The 7,500-nt window shown below is 41.2% G+C and overlaps 1 protein-coding gene across 1 annotated transcript in view; it reads left to right on the plus strand.

The window, feature by feature from the left end:
• Window positions 1-6,247: 6,247 nt before the first annotated feature.
• The window catches only part of LOC126981857 (uncharacterized), an 85,828-nt gene continuing 84,575 nt past the window's right edge, over window positions 6,248-7,500 (plus strand). Inside the window, exon 1 of the mRNA XM_050833450.1 lies at window positions 6,248-6,867. The gene's annotated coding sequence lies outside the window, so the exon portion shown is untranslated. The remainder of the gene's footprint in view (window positions 6,868-7,500) is intronic.

The raw sequence follows: 7,500 nt of genomic DNA on the forward strand, positions 1-7,500 counted from the left end.
ATAAAAATACAGTACTGATTCATTTTATTTTCAACGCTATCAACTCAAATGATATGCAAAGGTTGTGTGCGTGTATTATTTTTATCAATGCCAACAGTAACAATAACCCAAATATTATATACTGATGGAAGATTTCGCTCTGGCAACACTGAAAGGATGAGTAAGTGAAATGTGAAAGTATTGACCCGTAGAGTTTTGCGAGGGATTGATGGTTTCCTTATGCTCTTTCTATCTCTATCTATTCATTTATCTATCTGTCTAAATCTATCTGTCTAGTTATCCCTTTCTCTTTAATCCTTTCTCTTTGTTCAGTGTTATCCTTCGCTCTTCCTCTTCCTCCTCTTTCGCTTTTTTTTCTTTTCTTTTATTCTCGTCAATGGCGTTTTAGTCTCCCCATTTTCCTTTTTTTTTATTTGGTCCTATTTTCCTTATCTCTCATATTCCCTTTCTCTTCAAAAATGTCCTAAATTACCTTATCTTGCCCTCTTTCTCCTGCCCTTTCTTTCTCTTTCTTCTTTCATTCTTTTCCTTCACCGTCTTCTCCTTGATTTTCTTCCTTCTTCCTATTCTTACACACAATAACCTTCATCTATTTGTCTTTCCATTTAGCCCTCTCCTCTCTCTCTCTCATCTTTCTCTTTTTCCTCTTATTCTCTTTCCTCTTCTTCCTCCTCCATTATTATCTCCATTTTCCCTCATTCTCCATTCCCTTCTACCCCTTCTTCCCCTTCTTTCCCCAGTCCTCTCTCCCTTCTTCTCTTTCTTCACATTACACTCTCTCCTTCCTTTCCTTCCTTTCTCCCTCTTCCATTCCTCTCTCTCGTCTCCATTTCCTACCCTTATCTTCTCCTTTTTATCATTCCTTTCTCCTCTCGCTTCTCGCCTTCCGTCTCTCATCTTTTCATTCATTTCTCCTTCTCTCTCTTCTTCCACTCTTCTCCCTCTCTCTCCATTACTTTCTTCTCCTTCTCTCCCTTCTCCCATTCCTTTATCATTCCTTTATCCCTCCTCCCCTTTCTTCCTCCATCCTTTTACATTCCTATCTCCTATCTTCCCTTTTTTCCTTCCCTCTTTCATCTTCTTCCTTTATCTTTCCTCTCTCTTTTTCCCTTTCTTCCTCCCTATCCTCTCCATCTTCCTTCCTTTCTCCTCTTCCTTCATTCTTATCGTCCCTTTCCTCTTTCCGCAATGTATCTCCCCTTTCATTCCTCTCCTTTTTATCTCCCCATTCCTTTATCCTTCCCTTCTCCCTTCTTCCCTTCCTTCCTTTCTCCCTCTTCCCTTCCTTCCTCAACCTTCCCTCCATCCCTTTCATTCTTATCGTCCCTTTCCTCTTTCCGCAATCTATCTCCCCTTTCATTCCTCTCCTTTTTATCTCCCCATTAATTTGCCCTTCCCTTCTCCCTTCTTCCCTTCCTTTCTTTCTCCTTCTTTCCCTTCCTTCTACCCTTTTCACAGCTATCTCCTTCTCTTTACTCTTTCCGCATTGCATCTCCCCTTTATTTCCCTCCTCCTCCTCCCCCTCCTCCTCCTTCCCCCCCGCCCCTCCCCCAGTGCAGCGTTGCGTGCGGGGGACAAAAAACGGGAGTGTGCGGGGCGTGTCGTGAGCACCTCCCGCCCCGCACCTGTGATTTACCTGTGACTTACCGCGGACAGGTGCGCGAGAAGCCAATACTAGGGAGGGGCGGCTGCTGTTGTTGTTGTTGTTGTTGTTATTATTGTTGTTTGTTAGTTTGTTTGTTGTTCTTACCTGAGGATGAAGAAAGAAAGGTGTGTTAGCGGATAAATAGATAAACAGGTAAATAGATAGATACATAAAGAAGTAAAGATGTATAAATAATTGTAAATAGATAGATAGATAGATGGATAGATAGATAGATAGATAGATAGATAGATAGATAGATAGATAGAAATAAAAATCAAGAATAGGCAAATAATAGAGATGTATAAATAAATAAAGATAAACAAATATATAAAATAATAATGAATAAAAAGACGATTATAAAAGCAAATAAACGTTGGAAAGTAAGAAAATAATTAACAAAGGGAAGAAAAGATTGTTAGGAAATAAAGAATAAATAATTAGTTCTTATATTTCCTTTTCCTTTTCCCATTTACTTTTTTTTTTCAAGAGTACAAAGCCATCTCTCTCTCTCTCTCTCTCTCTCTCTCTCTCTCTCTCTCTCTCTCTCTCTCTCTCTCTCTCTCTCTCTTTATCGGGTGGTGGTGGTGGTGGTGGTGGTTAGCAAAATACTGCATCATGGGAAACACGATAATTGGAGGAGGAGGAGGAGGAGGAGGAGGAGGAGGAGGAGGAGGAGGAGGAGGAGGAGGAAGATGAGGAGGAGGAGGAGTGAAGCAACAACGGAGGAAGGCAGACAATGGAGAAAAGAAAGAAAGAAAGAAAGAAAGAAAAAGAAGAGAAGAGAGAAGAAAGAAAAAGAAGAAAAGGAAAAAAAAGAGGAGGAAGAGGAAAACAAGGAAAAAAAAAGAGGACGAAGAAGAAGAAAAGGAAAAGAAAAGAGGAGGAAGAAGAAGAAGAGACACAGGAACGAACACGTCACCACCACCACCTCCTCCTCCTCCTCCTCCTCCTCCTCCTCCTCCACCTCCTCCTCCTCCTCCTCCCAGACAAATGACCGCTGTCTCTGCCCCATGTCATCGCCATCTCTCTTCCCTGGAGGAGGAGGAGGAGGGGAAGGAAGAGGAGGAGGAGGAGGAAAAGGAGGAGGAGGAGGAGGAGGAGGAAAAGGAGGAAGAGGAGGAGGAGGAGGAGGAGGAGGAGGAGAAGCAGGAGGAGGAGGAGGAGGAGGAGGAGGAGGAGGAGGAGGAGGAACCGCAAAGAAGATAAAAGAAAAAAAATAAACAAAAACTTGCAAAAAAAATGAAAATGATAAGAAAAGAGAGAGAGAGGAGGAGGAGGAAACAAGAAGAAAAGAAGAACAAGAAGAAGAAGAAGAAGAAGAAGAAGAAGAAGAAGAAGAAGAAGAAGAAGGAAGAAGAAGAAGAAGAAGAAGAAGAAGAAGAGGAAGAAAGGAGGAGAAGAAGAAATAAGAGGAAGAAGGCAGGAAGAAGAGAAAGAAGAAGAAGAAGAAGAAAAGAGGAAGAGGACAGGAGGAGGAAAGGAGAGAAGAATGACTCGTGGATGTGGACGTGAAAGAGGAAGGAAGAGGAAGGGAGGAATAAGAGGAGGAGAGGAAGGAAGAAGAGGATGAAAGAGGAAGTAAGGAGAGGACACAAGAGGAAAGAGGAGGAAGAACTTGCGTGGATATAAAAGAGTAGGAAGAGGAGGAAGAGAAAGAGAAGAAGGAGAAAGTAGGAGGTAAGGAAGAGGAGGAGGATGGAGAGAAGAGGAAGAGGAGGAAAAATAATGGGGAGAAAAGAGGAAGCGTGGGGAACAAAATGAGGGTCTTGAGATGAGGAAAAGGAGGAGGAGGAAAGAGGAAGAGGAAGGTAGAGGAAGAGAAGGAGGAGCGAGGAGGAAGGGAGGGAGGGATTGAGAGGTTGAAGAATGGGTTGGAGAGGGAGGAAGGAGTTGAGGAAGAGGAGGAGGAGGAGGAGGAGGAGGAGGAGGAGAGAGTGACAGTGACAACTAACAGCAAGAAAGAAAGGAAGAAAGGAAGGAAGGAAGAAAGGAAGGAAGGAAGGAAGAAAGGAAGGAAGGAAGAAAGGAAGGAAGGAAGAAAGGAAGGAAGGAAGAAAGGAAGGAAGAAAGGAAGGAAGGAAGGAAAGAAGAGGAGGAAGAAGAAGGAAGAAAGAGGAAGGAAGAAGAGTTAGAGAGAAGAGGAGAGAAGAGGAGAGAAAGAGGAAGAAGAAGAGTTACCATAAGAGGAGGAAGAAGCAAGAGAGAGGAAGAGGAAGAGAAGGAAGCAGGAAGAATAGTGTGAGGAAACAACATGAGAAGAGAAGAGAAGAGGAGAGGAAGAAGAAGAGTTACCATAAGAGGAGGAAAAAGCAAAAGGGAAAAGAGGAAGAAGAGGAGGATGAATACGAGCAAGAGGAGGAAGAAGAAGAAGAAGAAGAACAGAAGAAGAAGAAATAACAGGAAGAATAAAGCAGAAAAGAGAGAAGAAAAAGAGAAGACTAGCTTAGAAAATAGGAAGAGAAACAAGATGAAGAAGAAGAAGAGGAGGAGGAGAAACACGAAGTCAAGGAAGAGGAAGAAGACGAGGAGGAGGAGGAGGAGGAATAACAGGAGAAAACAGAGAGAAAAGAGGAGACAAGAGGAGAGAATTAAGAACTAGCATAGAAAAAAGAGGAAGAGGAAGAGGAGGAGGAGGAGGAGGAGGAGGAGGAGGAGAGGACAACGACGAGGACGAGGAGGAGGAATACTAGGTCGAGGAAGAGGACGAAGAGGAAGAGGAGGAGCAGGATGAGAGGACAACGACGAGGAAGAGGAAGAGGGATACGAGGTCGAGGAAGAGGAAGAAGACGAGGAGGAGGAGGAGGAGGAGGAATAAGGAGAGGAAACAGGTAGAAAAGAGGAGAGGAGAGGAGAGAATTAAGAACTAGCATAGAAAAAGGAAGAGGAAGAGGAGGAGGAGGAATACTAGGTCGAGGAAGAGGACGAAGAAGAGGAAGAGGAGGAGCAGGAGGAGGAGGAGGAGGAGGAGGATATGAAACACGCCAGTCCAATCCAGGGATTCTCAGTACGGCGGCAGCCACCGAGGAGGGCAGACGTGCGCCGCGCCGCCCCCTGACACACACTCGACCGCCCGCCACTCCGCCAACCCGCGCCCCACGTTCGATCCCCGCGGCTCGCTCAACTTGTCTCGCCCCGGCCTCGCTTCACTGGTCGGTTTACAGGCGGACCCACTCGCTCTATTCTCTCTACTCGCTCTAATTCGCTCACTTTCTCAATTTTCGTTTTTTTGTGTGTTTTTTTTTTTGTTTGGTGATTTGTTTCTTGTTTTTGTTGTTGTTGTTGTTGTTTTTGGTTGTAATATTCGTTACGGTTTCGGTTTTATTCTCTCTCTCTCTCTCTCTCTGCGTGTGTTTTTTGTTTGTTTCGTTTCTCTTCTTCGCGTGTTGACGATAAGAAAACAAAAAGAAGAGAAAAAAAGAAAAAGAAAAATAAGAAAGAAAAGAAAAAAGAAAATGAGTGACTGACTTTATCGTGCTCGGTTTTTGTGTCCTTTTGTTTTTCTTTTGTTTCTTTTTCTGTCTTACTTTCTCAACGTGTTTTCTTTTTTTCTTTTCTTTTTTCTTACTTACTCAACGTGTTTTCCTCTTTTCTTTTCCTTTTTCTTACTTTCTAAACGTATTCTTTTCTTTATTTTCTTGCTTCTCAACGTGCTTTCTTTTTCTTTTTCTTTTTTTCTTTTTCTTACTTACTCGACGTGTTTTCCTCTTTTCTTTTCCTTTTTCTTACTTTCTTAACGTATTTTTTTCTTTATTTTCTTGCTTCTCAACGTGCTTTCCTTTTCTTTTTCTTTTTCTTTTTCTTACTTTTTTCTGAATTTTCTTACTTCTAAACTTATTCATTTTCTCAACTCTTTTTTTTCTTACTTTCTCAACGTGTTTTCTTAATTTTCTTTTTCTTCTTTTTTCTTAAACCGTGTGGCGTTAAAAGAATTATCGATATACATTAATAAAAGAAAAAACAAAAGTGAGAGAAAAGAAAAAAAAGAAGTAAATAAAACAGAAAACAAGAAAAAGAAGTAAATCAAGAAAAAAAGAAAAAAGTAATAATTTGGTTCTTTTTTTTCCCCGCACAGAAACTTTCCTTATTTCCCCGATTTCCACGCCAGCAATTTTATATTATTATTTTACTTAACTCTTGGCGGGAAAAAGGAGGAAAAAAAAGAGGAAACTGTAATATATACCTCAAAAAAACTGGAATAACAACAAACAAAAACAAAAACAACAAGAAAAGTTACAAAAGACCTAGAAATATTATTATTATTATTATTATTATTATTATTATTATTATTAGTTTTGTTATTTGTAAGTTATCAGTTACCGCAAGAACATAAGAAAAGAGAAAGAAGAAAAGATTAACGTGAAGAAAAAGAAGAAAACAGAAGGAAAAAGAAGAGAGGAAAAGAAGACATCCGCAATAGAAAAGGAGGAAGAAAGGAGGAGGAAAAGACTGAAGAAAACAAGAGGAAGAGGAAGGAAGAGACAACAGTAATTAAAAGAAGAGGAGGAAGGGAGAAAGAACACGGTGAAGAAAGAAGAGGAAGAGGAAGAGGAAAGGGAAGGAAATAGACAGAACCGTGATAAAGGAGAGGAAAAGAGGAGGAAGGAAGGAAGAGGAAGAGGAAGGAAATCAAGAGTACTCTGAAAAAGGAGAGGAGAAAAGGAGGATAAAGAAAAACGAGGAAAAGGAGGAAAGTGAATAAACAAGAAAAAGAAAGGAAGAAAGGAAGGAAATAAACAATACAGAAAGAAAAGGTAGAAAATAAAAGAGGATAAAAAGGAGAAGAATAAAGAAAATAAAACAAGAAAAAGAGAATCAAACACCACTCACCATCACCACCACCATCTTCATCACCATCATCACCACCACTTCGAACTCAAGGGGATGGTGTGTGTGGTGAATGTGGTATGTGGTGGTGGAGGTGAGGGGGGGTGTGGGTGCCCTGAAGTGTGGTGATGGGGGGAAGGCATAGCATCTCCACCAGTCATCTCCACCACCACAGCTATCTCCACCTCCTCCTCCACCTCCTCCACCTCCTCCTCTTCCACGTGTCTTCAGTCTAACTTATGTGGGTATGGTGACCTCCGCCCCTTCTCCACTCTCCTCCACCTCCTCCTCCTCCTCCTCCTCCTTCTCCATTTCCTCCTCCTCCACTTCTTCCGTCGTCGTCTCCTCCTCCTCCACCTCCTCCTCCTCCTTCATCTTCGTCGCTACTGTTCTTTGAGGTAAGTTTGTTTGTTTGTTTGTTTGTTTGTTTGTTTGTTTGTTTGTCTCGATATGTGTGTGTGGGTTTTTTTTTCTTGTTTTTTATTTGTTTTCCTGTTTTCGTTTCTTTCTCGTTTTCCTTCTTCTCTTTCTCTCATATTTTTCTTCCTTCGCCTCTTTTGATGTTTTGTGGTCCTCTTATTCAACTTCTTTATCTTTCTTCTTCTTCTTCTTCTTCTTCTTCTTCTTCTTCTTCTTCATTTTCATCTGCTTTATTTTTCTTATTTAGTTTTAGTTTTGGTTTCCTTTGCTTTTATTCTTCATCTTTTTTTTATAATTTCTTCTTCTTCTTCTTCTTCTTCTTCTCCTTTGCTTCTTGTCTTCCCTTTTTTATCATATCCTTGTTATGGTTCGTCGTTTAATTCCTCCTCCTCTTCTTCTTCCTCCTCCTCCTCCTCCTCCTCCTCCTCCTCCCCAATGACCTCTTTCAGCTCCTTCTCCTCTCTTGCTCCTCCTCCTAGTCCTTTACTTAACCCTATTGTTGTTGTTGTTGTTGTTGTTGTTGTTGTTATTGTTGTTGTTTTTCCTATTTATGTTGTTTTGGTATCTGTCCATTTTTCATTTTATTTTCTTTCTTTCCTTCAATGTCCTTC

This window comes from Eriocheir sinensis, chromosome 49 (assembly GCF_024679095.1).
Source record: "Eriocheir sinensis breed Jianghai 21 chromosome 49, ASM2467909v1, whole genome shotgun sequence".
In the NCBI taxonomy this organism is placed as follows: domain Eukaryota; kingdom Metazoa; phylum Arthropoda; class Malacostraca; order Decapoda; family Varunidae; genus Eriocheir; species Eriocheir sinensis.